Raw genomic sequence first — 14,191 nt, 5'->3', positions numbered from 1 at the left:
GTGTAGTGGGATCATCCTTCTGGGATTGTGTAGAAGAGGTGGCTCTTTGGAGATTGTATAGGGGAGATAACCCACTGTGTGGTAGAATCATCCTTCTGGGATTGAATAGTGATAATAGGAGATTCGCCCATTCTGGGATTGTATGAAAGAGATGGCCCCTTTCTTTCTTTCTTCTTTCTTTCTAATGAACACCATATTCTTTGGAAGATTGAATTCCAAGTCTGTGGCCCCAGTGGGCTTATTCCATATGAATAGGATCCATCTTCTGAATAATAATAATAATAATAATAATAATAATAATAATAATAATAATAATAATAATAATAATGGATGTTGTATAAAGGAGATGCCCCTCTGGGATTGTACTTTAACCCCACCCCACACCCCCTCAAGATTGAATAAAAGACGGCCTCTTTGTGACTGTACAAATTTGTCCCGCTATGATTGTACAGAAACGCCTCCTTTGTGGGTTTGTAGAACTACCCCCTTTTGGGAAACGCCCCTTTGCGGTATGTAGAGGAGATAAAAGAGACCCTTTTTTCCAAAATAACCTAAAAAGAAAAAAAATTTCAGCCAGATATTTTTGTGCAAACCGAGATATGAAAACGTAAATAGTTATGGGATTTTTTTATGGGATTTTTTTTTAACTGGCATATATATATTTTTTCTGATCCATGAGGATTGAGGTGTCCATTACATACGAAATTGGAGATCGCAGGGCGTAGTGTAGCATTTACTCTGAGGGATTTTGTTTCCAAAATTTTTTTAAAAATTATTTTTAGTTCTTTTTAAAACCAACAAGTTCATGCGGTTGTAATAGTCCAAGCTTAATGTAGATTTTTTTTTTGCACTAGAAACTTAAAAAAAAATTAATAGAAACTAATTTATAAAATCTCCCACTAAGAAATGGAGATGTTATTAATTGGTCCTTATTAAGAATCTATGTTAAGAAGCCTGGAACATTGCAAGTGCATGAACTTGTTTCTTTAAAAGGGAAGTAAATTTTTTTTTTTTTTAGTTTTCAGTGGGAAAAAATATCACCATTGCTTTGTTACCATTGGTAACGTTTCAGTATTCATATCACCATTAAGAAATGGTGACATGAATAATGAAATTTCACCCCCTGCAATATTGATTTGGCTGTCAGCCGTGAGTATGACCCCTCCTGAGTTTCGTTTCTCAGCTGGAAAATAATGGGGTTGGAAAGTAATCACCCTTTGCTTGATTTATCCCCGAAAATATGTAATTACAAACCCTCTTTTAAGCCATTGCCGTTATTATCGTTATTAGTGATTGCATAATTATAGTAATTATATCGTTATTAGTGATTATTGGTGTTGTTTATTAACCTTGTCATTGTTGCTGTTTTGGTTAATACCATACCGTCAATAAGGTAATGAACGTTTATTCATCTGGGACCAGACTGAGAGAGAGAGAGAGAGAGAGAGAGAGAGAGAGAGAGAGAGAGAGAGAGAGAGAGAGAGAGAAATACAAACAGAATGAGAACCAAGACCACCTATAATATTTATCTTTGTGTTTAAACGTTATGTATAATTAGTTTGTAAATTAATATTTCATGTGACATCATTATACTTTGCATTTTCTTAATTTTTAAAATGTTTTCTTAATAAATTTAAATGTTTATCAGAGCGGTGGAATTTTAAAACTACAATTACTTGTTTCCTGTTATGTTCGTTTGGAGAGGATCTATATATATATATATATATATATATATATATATATATATATATATATATATATATATATATATATATATATATATATGTATGTGTATGTGTGTGTGTGTGTGTACACACACACACACACACACACACACACACACACATATATATATATATATATATATATATATATATATATATATATATATATATATATATATATATACACACACACTATGATGATGGAGGCAGAAGTGTAATACACGGAGACCAACGGCAGGTGGAAAGGCACACGAACAATCAACAGCATTTATTGTGGCCGACGGCGTTCCGCAGTAATCTGTTGCATTTTCAAGGCTGCAATGACACAATTTTGTTTGATAAGAACGAACGTCACTACATAGAATTATGAATATAAAAATACATTTCTTTAAAGTACACTAAAGCAAACCTACCCAGTACGTGGCTAAAAAGCGACTCATCATAAAAAAGAAGACTGGTAGGAAGTAAACAGAACAGCGGAATAATTGCATAATAAACAAAGGTGTGGAAGACGTCTGGGCATTTAACGAGGGAACGAGTGCCTTTATGGAAATGTTCCCAAACTAGAAATCTACGCTAAATTTCCCACCCTTTTCAATGATGATTTCCTCAAAAAAGTTACAAAGATCATTGGCAAAGAATTTCCTTTTGTAACTGTCAAGCTTGTTCCGAAAAACACAGTCTGTCCTTAGATCTGAAAAGAGATCTAAGGATAGACTGCGTCCATCGTCATTTATAAATAGACAGTACTTGTCCCAAGCTGGGAAACTACGTTGGATGTACGAGACGGCTACTGAAAGTCCGCGTCTGTAGCCCTCAGGGCGTCAGTTATTGGACGGTATGCAGATTGTCTAGGCCTGAATGATCAAATATCTATCTGCAGATAGATATGAAAAACTTCGAAATAATAGCCTCGGCCCAACACGAAGACGACCTTACGACTTTAGAGCCAATTTTCATAAAAGCATTCGTTCCCTCCGTAAATGCCCAGGCGTCTTCCACACCTTTGTTTATTATGTAATTGTTCTGCTTACTGTTTACTTCCTACCTTTTTTATGTTTTGTCACTTTTTAGCCACGTACTGGGTAGGTTTGTTTTAGAGAATTTTAAGAAATGTATTTTTAACTTTATAATTTCATGTAGTGACATTCCTTTTTATTAAACAAAATTGTGTCATTGCAGCCTTGAAAATGCAATGGATTATTGCGAAATGGCGCCGGCCACAATTAATGATGTTCGTTAATCTATAAATAAAGTCAATGCCTTTCTCTTTCCTTCGTGGCATTGCCTTTATTTATATATTCATCACGCCTCATACAGTATTTTCGTGATTCAGTTATATATATAATATATATATATATATATATATATATATATATATATATATATATATATATATATATATATATATATATATATATATATATATATATATATATATATATATATATATATATATATATATATATAGAGAGAGAGAGAGAGAGAGAGAGAGAGAGAGAGAGAGAGAGAGGAGTTCACTAAAATCAAGGAGTTTGAAAATGTAGTTAGGGTTTTTGAGTATCACTTTACATGCCTACTTATTCAGAGCTGTGAACACGATTTTTCACCCAACCCCTCCCCCCTCTCCTCTCTCTCTCTCTCTCTCTCTCTCTCTCTCTCTCTCTCTCTCTCTCATTTAAGTATAATAAAAGAAAATTGCCTTCAAAAGCGACCACCAAAAACTTGGAATATAGGAGGGCAGAGGAAGTGGTGATTTCTGGAGGTCAACCTCCGCTACTGGATTCGGCAGCGTTTGTTTTTTTATGTTTTGGTGTTTTCGATTTTATTGAATAAACTGTAAGTTATATTTCGATATTTGTTTAACGACTGACAGTATATATTCTAACAGGTTTGTATTATTTTACTTGATTTAAACGGCTAAACAAAGAAATCTCCAAAGAAAACATGCAAATGTTACCTTCCTTAATGAAGAGGTCTCCTTCCATTTTCAAATTCTTGTTATATTTCAGCCTTAATTTAAGGACTGACAGTATGTATCTTAGCAAGTTAGTTGTTTTATTTGATTACGACAAAACAGAAATTTCAGACATGAACATGCAAACGTTACCTTCCCTAATGAAGAGGTCTCCTTCCATTTTCTTTCCCCCGGGAGAACTGAACAGCGCGGTCTCACCATTACAAGTTCCGCTGCGGCGTACCGCAAGGGGTCAACCCTTGCCCACCACTGGTGCCTGGAGCCTGTGTCTCTCTCTCTACCCCGGCCACAGCGACTGACTGATGGCCGGCTAATGGGAGGATTCGCTCATGGAAGAAATAGCTCAGTGGGTTCCGGAATGGGTTCCTCGTGATTGGTTAACCCACCCCCCTATTCCCCCACCCTTTGAATGTTCGGATTTTTTTCAGTTGCAGGAAGGGTCTTTTTTACATGCACCGGATTTTACTAATAATAATAATAATAATAATAATAATAATAATAATAATAATAATAATAATAATAATACGGCGTTAAGGTGATACCTTTGAACGGTTGGATTTTTTTGGCTTGTAGGAAGGTCCTTTTCTACGTGCACCGGATTTAAATAATAATAATAATAATAATAATGCCAAGAAATTCACAGTGCCGTGAAAAATTGTTCTTTGGTAAATATCCACGATTATATAAATGAATTGTATCATTTATAAAAGGTAAAAGGAAAGACTTTTAAACTCACGAACAGTATTCCTTCTCAGTGTTTGCGTTCAAAGGCTTTTAACGTAAACACTAAGGAGGGAGCCGGAAATTCTTTGTTTTTGTCTTTTATAAACAATACAACATCTTTTTATAATTGTGATTATTATTATTATTATTATTATTATTATTATTATTATTATTATTATTATTATTATTATTATATCCTTTATTTTAGTTCAGGTTCATACACAGGGAATATACAGTACAAAGTGGAGGCAATTTAGATACGCGAGATTAAGAGATAAAAATGGTAATCGGCTCTACCTAAACAGTTGCTGGTAATAAAATTAATAACAGTATTAATAAACAATAGCAATAAAATTAATAACATTAAAATAGTAGCATTGATAAAAATAATGATAATAACGATAAAAAACAGTAGCATACAATTAATTTTCAACTGGAGACCTTAGGTAGATACTGTATAATTGAAGGTCCAAAGCGCAGGAGAGTTGGAAAATGACTTAAAAGTTAGGTGGCGTCACGGAAAGGTGGTCAGTCCAAGCGGCAGTAGGTCATAATGAGACCTGAGAGCAAGGAGAATGAGTGATTGACCTGTCATGCTGATGAATATCTACAGGAGTTTTCCGTTACTGATAATTATTATTATTATTATTTATTATTATTATTATTATTATTATTATTATTATTATATATTGTTCTTCTTCTTTTAACGTGTTTTTTTCCATTATATATATATATATATATATATATATATATATATATATATATATATATATATATATATATATATATATATATATATATATATATATATATATATATATATATATATATATATATATATATAGAGAGAGAGAGAGAGAGAGAGAGAGAGAGAGAGAAACTGAATGCAGCTGATGTAACTATAACATTCAATATTACACGTTTGAAAGAGGGGTCCACTACCTATATTATTATTATTATTATTATTATTATTATTATTATTATTATTATTATTATTATTATTATTATTATTATCTTACTGACTTAATGACCATTTCGCCGTGAAGTTCCACAATCCTCATTTTGCACAAATTAATCTTAATAACGATAAAGAACTTGACCTAATATTTTGTGGTTCCCGATAACTCTGTAAAATACAGCAACGAAATACAAAGGATTCGCAGTATCATGGGAAAGGCATTTCACTTAATTCAGTAATCTATTTTTCAATTGGTTTTTTTTATTGTCTGTCGTTTCCTTTTTAAAGGTTTTGCCCCGAGAAAAAAAAAACAAGACCACAGTTACTGGAACTTAATCCTTCGACTCCAAATTAAGATTGAATTTCCTGTGTAGGAACCTTCCACTCTCTCTCTCTCTCTCTCTCTCTCTCTCTCTCTCTCTCTCTCTCTCTCTCTCTCATATATATATATATATATATATATATATATATATATATATATATATATATATATATATATATATATATATATATATATATATATATATATATATATATAGTGTTAATGTCTCTATCTATATTTATACTTCTCAGTGTTAACTCTCTCTCTCTCTCTCTCTCTCTCTCTCTCTCTCTATATATATATATATATATATATATATATATATATATCTATATATATATATATATATATATATATATATATATATATATATATATATATATATATATATATATATATATATATATGTATGTATGTATAAAAGTGAATGTTTGTCCACTATAGAAATCCGAACCGCTTGAAAGACCCATCCAGAATTTTGCACAAGGCCTCTATGTCACTCCAGAAAGGTTTTTACCTCAAAATCAAACTCTTGCCCCGTGACAGATATACAAACACAGATAAAACATATGAAATTTTCGTTTTTACGTCACCTTTTCCTTCAGTTTTTTGGGTTTATTCTGATGTTTCACCTGATACTTCATCTTTTCTTCTGGTGCTGCCATGCCAGAAGTATGATTAACCTACAACAATAAATCCCTTATAAGATCTATTTTTTTTATCAGAATTTACCTGAATTTTGATCATAATTTATGATAAACAATTTATATAATTGTTTATTACCTCGATAAAATCTACTTTGAAAGCCTAAATCGATCGTTTCTTTCCATAATAAGCGAAGCCGAGTCTGCGCATGTGTAGTAGTGGCTAAGCACGACAATTTCGGCTAGCAGAAACCACCACCAAACTCACTCTCTCTCTCTCTCTCTCAAACACTTTGGAGCGAAATGAATCTCTGTCTATGAGGTTTATTATTAAATTATTACCTAGAGAGAAGAACAACAATTTATGATGCAAGAAAAGTGGAAGGCAGCATCTGCATAAGGAACGAAAACATACGCAACTTCTGGCAACTGCTTCGTCATATGAAAAGCGATAATCACAAGTTATTTGCCCCTACCGTTCATACGTATTGTTGAAGACGTTAAATGATATAATAAGTAAATAAACACATTCCCTTTTTGCATACAGTGTTTAAATGGTCCTACACTCGATCCTACATCATTTATTACATGATCACCAACATTGTGTAAGAAGAACATGTTGGCTGTGCTGGAATAATCGAAATATCACCTTGGACACTCAGTGGTTGATGGTTGGAATTAATTATTGTGCGAATTGGCAAAATACTTTACTGCATATGGAAGATAAATTCTTTTTCAATTTCTTGGTACTGATTACCCTGAAGATAATGACTGAAAATTCTAGATTAAAACTTTACAGGAATGTAGATCATTACATTTGGAAGTCTTTTCCAAAAGGCTCTTTTAGGGTAAATGTATTAGATGCAAATAGGAGTCAAATTAAGAAATGGCAACTACTGCACTTCGAGTAACTTGATGTGCTCACAGCTTACACAACACATCAATTCGTACCTTTTGCTGCTGTAGTCATACACAGTAAGGAACAGTATTCCCATCATTTAGGAAAATAAAATTATTGTTTATGGTTATATATTAGAATGATATACATTCATTTCTATCTTTTATCAATGCATATTTGTTCAAAACAATACATAACCAATTGCCTAACATTCCTCCAAGAAGGGAAAGATTTTCTTTGATTCTTGATTACATAATTGTACGAATTGATCTAGTTTACAGATGCCGTACGTGTAACTTTATACACAATTCTACGTTAAGGAGTTTGATGTCATTGTAAAGATAATGACATCATTTATTATGTAATGTTAAAAACATCCCTAAAACCAATATAAAAAATATGTATCACGAGTTGAAGTTAGCCGTGTAGGAAAGCATTTTGCTACTTTTTTTTAATATGATGAGGGGGTGGAAGGCTAATTCCTGCAGCATTTCACTTAATAATAGGAAAGAAGTAAAAAGGCATAACAGAGTTTAGACTAAATATTTCTTTTTAAAAAAGGTATCTACTTTTATACAATATTAATGAATGAATATGAGTTTAGATTAGAACTGAGGGGTTGGTTCAGTTTTTATGAACTGGACAGTGAAGTTTACTTTCATTATAGTAACACATATAAAAAGACATCATTGACCTAGGCCTATACCAAATTGTCTGCATCACATGGAAATATTGTTTTAGGTTTTTATTGTATGATTTGGACTTATAATGGCCCACAAAAAGCATTGAAAGGTCTAACAGTGAAATGAATAACGCCTATACATAATTTATTCATACTCTGATCAGAGCATCTGAGATGCTTCCCAGATGAAATACAGTGGCAAACTGTCACGAAATTGGCGCTAACCTGTCCAGACGTGCAATTACCTGTCAGTTGGTTGGAAGATATTTAGGTGATACCATCATTTCATCTGTTCTGGTGAGTGGACTGTCTCCACCCATAAACTGGTGTCTACACATAAGTTTTAACGGCAGTTTCGATGAACTGACAGAAGAAATGACAGGTAAACTTGATCATGAATACTTGGTCTTAGGTTGTTATTCTGTAATAGTGAATAGGTGTGTTGGGAGAGAGTGGAAAGAGAGTGAGAGGAGGAGAAGAAGAGAGAGAAGGGGTGTTAGGGAGGAGAAAGGGGGAGAAAGAGAGAGAGATAGTTTATTGAATGTTATTCAAAGTTTTTCCGGGCAACGCTGGGTTGGTCAGCTGGTATATATATATATATATATATATATATATATATATATATATATATATATATATATATATATATATATATATTATATATATATATGTATATATTATATGTATATATACATATATATATATATATATATATATATATATATATATATGTGTGTGTAAACTTCACAATATTAACCTCTCTCTCTCTCTTCTCTCTCTCTCTCTCTCTCTCTCTCTATATATATATATATATATATATATATATATATATATATATATATATATATATATATATATATATATATATATATATATATATATGTATGTATATATATGTATATATGTATATATGTATATAGAGAGAGAGAGAGAGAGAGAGAGAGAGAGAAACTATACATCTTTTACTCTAAGATGAGGTACCTCCAGAAGGTTTAGCCTGCCGCTTAAAGCATTCTAAATACACAGGATTAAGTTACTATTCTTATCTTGTAGTCCATCCATGATGGGGGCCGTGGTGTTGGTGGGAGGGGTGATTTAAGTGCCAAAATCGCCTGGCGTTCTGGCACAGATACCCATCCAGGTAATGCCTGGCCAAATGTTGATTGAATCGGCAGATCAAAATACCCGCTGTGCAGATATCGTGTAATTGCCACCAATGGGTCTTTGTATATGTGCAGGCGTGCTTGCATGCTCTTGTTGAAGCCAATTGGTTGTGTGTGTAAACCCTAAGCACGGTATCTAACAATAAAAAATCAACAAGTGTCATTTTAACCGGACACGATAACAGATATTGAATATCCGAATATCATTCTTTAGCCTCCGTGACTATAAACGCGCAAGTGGGTCATTTCACGGAAACAAATGACAAGCGATAAATAAATAAATTAATGATAACGAGGTTGAATTACGGGACATTGGCCACCTAAGTTATTGTCGGTTATCATCCTTTGAATGTATACTGCGCTGATAGGAAGTCATTTCCTGTACAATGACTTATTATCGTCTATAATGTTATTTTATAATCGAATGCTTAAAGAATTTTCTCCGTAGTTGGCTTGAGTGCTAAATTATAATTTTAGTCTTAGAACACAACACACGCACATCACACACACACACATACATATATATATATGTATATATATAATATATATAATATATATTTTATATATATTTGTATATATAAATATTACATATATATATATATATATATATATATATATATATATATATATATATATATATATATATATATATATATATATATATATATATATATATATATATATATATATATATATATATATATATATATATATATATATATATATATATAGTAATGTTGCATCACATGATATACTTCTCTTTTCATTTTTCACAGATGTTAATGATGAGAATTCTTATTCATAAATGATTTCCTATACATTTTTTTTACGAAATGGGACAGTAAATTGTTCCACTGGAAGGGATTTCTTTTTTTTTTATTTGTTAGATATATCTTTTTATTTTTCATTGGTGAATTTTATCAAGTAAATTACGTTTCTGCTTACGAGCATTTTTACATAATTTAATTATTCTGTTCGTGCCTTTTCTGTTACTTGTTTATTCATGACTTCGTCGTACGTAAAATTGATAGACATTTTTCATAAGTTACTGCATTAGTTTTACCTTGAATCGCTGTAGGTTATACACCAGTTCTATAATTCTCCTCTCCAGATTGCATCTGCATAACAGTGAGAGAGAGAGAGAGAGAGAGAGATAGAGAGAGAGAGAGAGAACACTTGAAAAATAAACGGGAAAAGTAGACTTTATATCTTTATTTCATAAACTGTACTTGACATCTGCAGAGACACTGTCTGCGTAAGAGAGAGAGAGAGAGAGAGAGAGAGAGAGAGAGAGAGAGAGAGAGAGAGAGAGAGAGAGAGACTTGATAAAAATAAAAGGGAAAAAGAATATAAGAAAAAGGTTGGCCCTAGGATAAATGAATGAAGTGAGAGAGAGAGAGAGAGAGAGAGAGAGAGAGAGAGAGAGAGAGAGAGAGAGAGAGAGAGGAATTCACTTGAAAAAATAAAAGTGAAAAACACGAAAACAGAGAGGTTGGCCCGAGAATAAATGAAGTGAAGTGAAGTGAAGAGAGAGAGAGAGAGAGAGTGAGAGAGATTTACTTGAAAGAAATTCACTTGAAAGATAAAAGGGCGAAAAAAAATGTTGGCTGGAGGATAAATGAAGCGAAGAGAGAGAGAGAGAGAGAGAGAGAGAGAGAGAGAGAGAGAGAGAGAGAGAGAGAGAGAGAGAGAGGGAAATTCACTTGAAAAAATAAAGAGGGCAAAAGAAGAAAAGACAAAGGTCTACCATAAAGATGAGAGAGAGAGAGAGAGAGAGAGAGAGAGAGAGAGAGAGAGAGAGGGAGATTCATCTTAAAAAAATCAAAGGGAAAAAGAAGAGAAAAAGTTTGACCCGAGAATAAATGATTTGAAGTAAAGAGAGAGAGAGATTCACTTGAAAGAAATTCACTCGAAAAATAAAGGGGCGAAAAAAAGGTTGGCTGGAGGATAAATGAAGCGAAGTGAGAGATGCGGTGTGAGGAGACTCCATTACGAAGAAAATTAGATTCTCTTTGGTGTAATGGTTTGGACATATGGTCGGAATGAAAGACGACAGCTTGACAAAGAAGATTCCTATGACAGCGTATGAAAGGGGGGGTGGGGATTAAGGAGGAGAAGAAGAGCGTATTACACGCAAGCCACAGGAGAGAGAGAGAGAGAGAGAGAGAGAGAGAGAGAGAGAGAGAGAATGTTTTTAAGTTTTTATTTTACTCAACATTTTTACAATTGTGTGACGTATGAAAATAATGATGGAGAGAGAGAGAGAGAGAATTTTTGTAATGGTGTATTTTTTAATTTTATTTTACTTATCTGTATTATGAAGCTAATGAGAGAGAGAGAGAGAGAGAGAGAGAGAGAGAGAGAGTTATTTTGTTTCGCCCCTTTAATCTACTTAGAAAAGATTGAATTGTTGTTTTTCTCGAACGCGTCTTGACATGATACGCTGTCGCTTGACTTTTGATGAAATTGAACCATGGCTTCTTTTTAAGTCTCTCTCTCTCTCTCTCTCTCTCTCTCTCTCTCTCTCTCTCTCTCTCTCTCTCTCTCTCTCTCTCTCGTCAGCTTCATACGTCAAGCAATTGTAATACATATAAGTAAAATAAAAAACAAAAACATGTATTATTGCAAAACATCTCTCTCTCTCTCTCTCTCTCTCTCTCTCTCTCTCTCTCTCTCTCTCTCTCCTTACGATGAAAAGCTTAGCATTTAAATCAAGAGGTTGTTATGTGTTCTGAACTAGAGATATTATTATAAAAGTTAAATGTGTTCAATCTGCCTTTTTTCTCTTTCATATTTTCATACTATTTATTTATTGTTTCTCGTCAAGTTTGTGTTAATATATATATATATATATCAATATTTATGGATGAAGTTTCCTTTCATTTTAGTTAGTTCATTCTCGTGCTGAAAGGGACTGGGAAAGTATAGTAATTTACAAATAAAACTATTAATTGTTTATCATCTTTTTCCTATAACTTTCTCTCTCTCTCTCTCTCTCTCTCTCTCTCTCTCTCTCTCTCTCTCTCTCTCTCTCTCTCTCTCTCTCTCTCTGCGAGCTGATTTCCCTTTGGAGCCCTCTTGGGTTTATAGTCTGTTGACTCTGTCTGTAAGGGCTTTCAGCTGAAGATTTAGAGAAAGAAAGAAAGGGAGAAAGAAAGCTTATTATCAGCTGAAATTCGGATGATTTTCACTTAGTGAAACAAGTGTTATTCATCCACGCTGAACATGTTCGATCCGGGTTTCAGAATGCCATTTGTGAAAATGATTTTAACCAACCGAACTGAAAGACTTCATATAAAGTAAGTATTATTTCACGTGGACAAGCTCACGCTTCAATCAGAAATTTACAGTAATTTTCTAGACAACAAAGATTTAAGAAAACACAAATCATTTCCTTTGTAAATAATTCGATACATTTGGAAAATATTTTCCCGGGTGGCCTTTCGCCTGATCATGTCAGAAGGGCTTTGAAATGACCAAAAACAGAAATTTTAGAGTCGCCGTCTTTCCCGAGAGAGTAATGAGATTAGCCAGAGTGGAAAGAGGATAACATGAACAGACATGTGTGTAATTAGGTTGGTTTGAATTCAGAGGACTTTTATTTACTGGTTATTTGTTTTTTTCGAATGCTGCGTTTTTCCCTGTATATATCCCGACTTGTGTATATTTTTTAGGTATTCCTGTCTGAGAAAATAGAGAACAATTGCATAATTGGAGGAAATTTTAATATGTACGCAACACTTTTGATATTACTCAGTTATAATATAGAGAGCAATTTTTGAGTTATTGGATTGGAATATAAGATTTAGGCCAAAGTCTAAGCGTTGGGACCTATAGAGGGAAACTGAGAGTAAAAAGAGTTTAAATTTGCAACAGGAGGAAAACCTCGCTGTTGCACTATGAAACAATTGTTAGGAGAGGGTGAAAAGTAAGATGGGTGAAAAGAAAGATGGAAGAAAGATAATATAAACGGAAGTACAGTAAAAAGAATGAAAAGGGTTGCAGCGAGGGACCGAAGGGACGCTGCAAAGAACACCAAGTAATGCCTACAGTGCAACGATTGAGGTGCACTGATGGCGCTTACCCCCTCACCTACGGGTTTTTCGAGTTATTGTCATTGACTGTTGGAGAAAAATTTAATACATCACAATCGCGGCTATATTCTATCACAAAAAACTAAGAAATTCTATAATAAAAAAATCAGCTGCCACAGTGTTGAAAAAACAACGATAGACAACGAGAAAATGATATGTACATCAGAATCACAGAACGTTTCAAGGCCACTCGTTGTCCATTTTCTGCTGATACGAAATGGAAGTTGAACGTTTCCTCGGAGGCTTTGAGCGACAACATTTTGAGGCCTGTGTTGGGTACCAGGGGCTTAGAAAGTGCAGGAAGGATGCAAGGCTTTCGTGAAGTGCCTTGTGCTTCTGCCTAGAGGTGATTCACTTCTTAACAGCTTTTTATTTTACTCTGCGTCTGCCTTGAATGAACGAATTAATTTATTATTATTATTATTATTATTATTATTATTATTATTATTATTATTATTCGGAAGATAAACCCTATTCTTGTAGAACAAGCCCACCACAGGGGCCAATGACTTGAAATTCAACCTTCCAAAGAATATCAGGTGTTTATTAGAAAGAAGAACAGAAGGTAATGGGAAATGCAGAAGGACGAGATTAGTTATTAGAAAAGAAAAAATAAAATACCGGCAGTGTACATGTAAAATATTTATTCATTTATTTATTTATTTATCTATTTATTTACTTATTTATTTATTTATTTATTTAGAGAGTAAGATTTTGCGTTAATCAGAGTGTCTACATTTCCTGAAGCTTCAATACATACAGAGTAAATATATTTACTTTTCAAGCAATGTAATTTTCAGAGCAAATTTTACATCATTGCAAACGCGTGGGCATGCAATCTATTCTCCCAAGGGGGCTGGTGCCATTGGTACACCCTACACAGTGTACTGTAGGCATTACTGAAGTTCTTTGTAGCGTCCCTTCGGCCTCTAGCAGCAACTCCTTCCATTCCTTTTACTGGAACTCTGTTCATATTATCTTTCTTCCATCTTACTTTCCACTCTC

The sequence above is a fragment of the Macrobrachium rosenbergii genome, chromosome 16 (genome assembly GCF_040412425.1).
Source record: "Macrobrachium rosenbergii isolate ZJJX-2024 chromosome 16, ASM4041242v1, whole genome shotgun sequence".
NCBI classification, from domain to species: Eukaryota; Metazoa; Arthropoda; class Malacostraca; order Decapoda; family Palaemonidae; genus Macrobrachium; species Macrobrachium rosenbergii.
Note: the sequence above shows the minus strand (reverse complement) of the source record.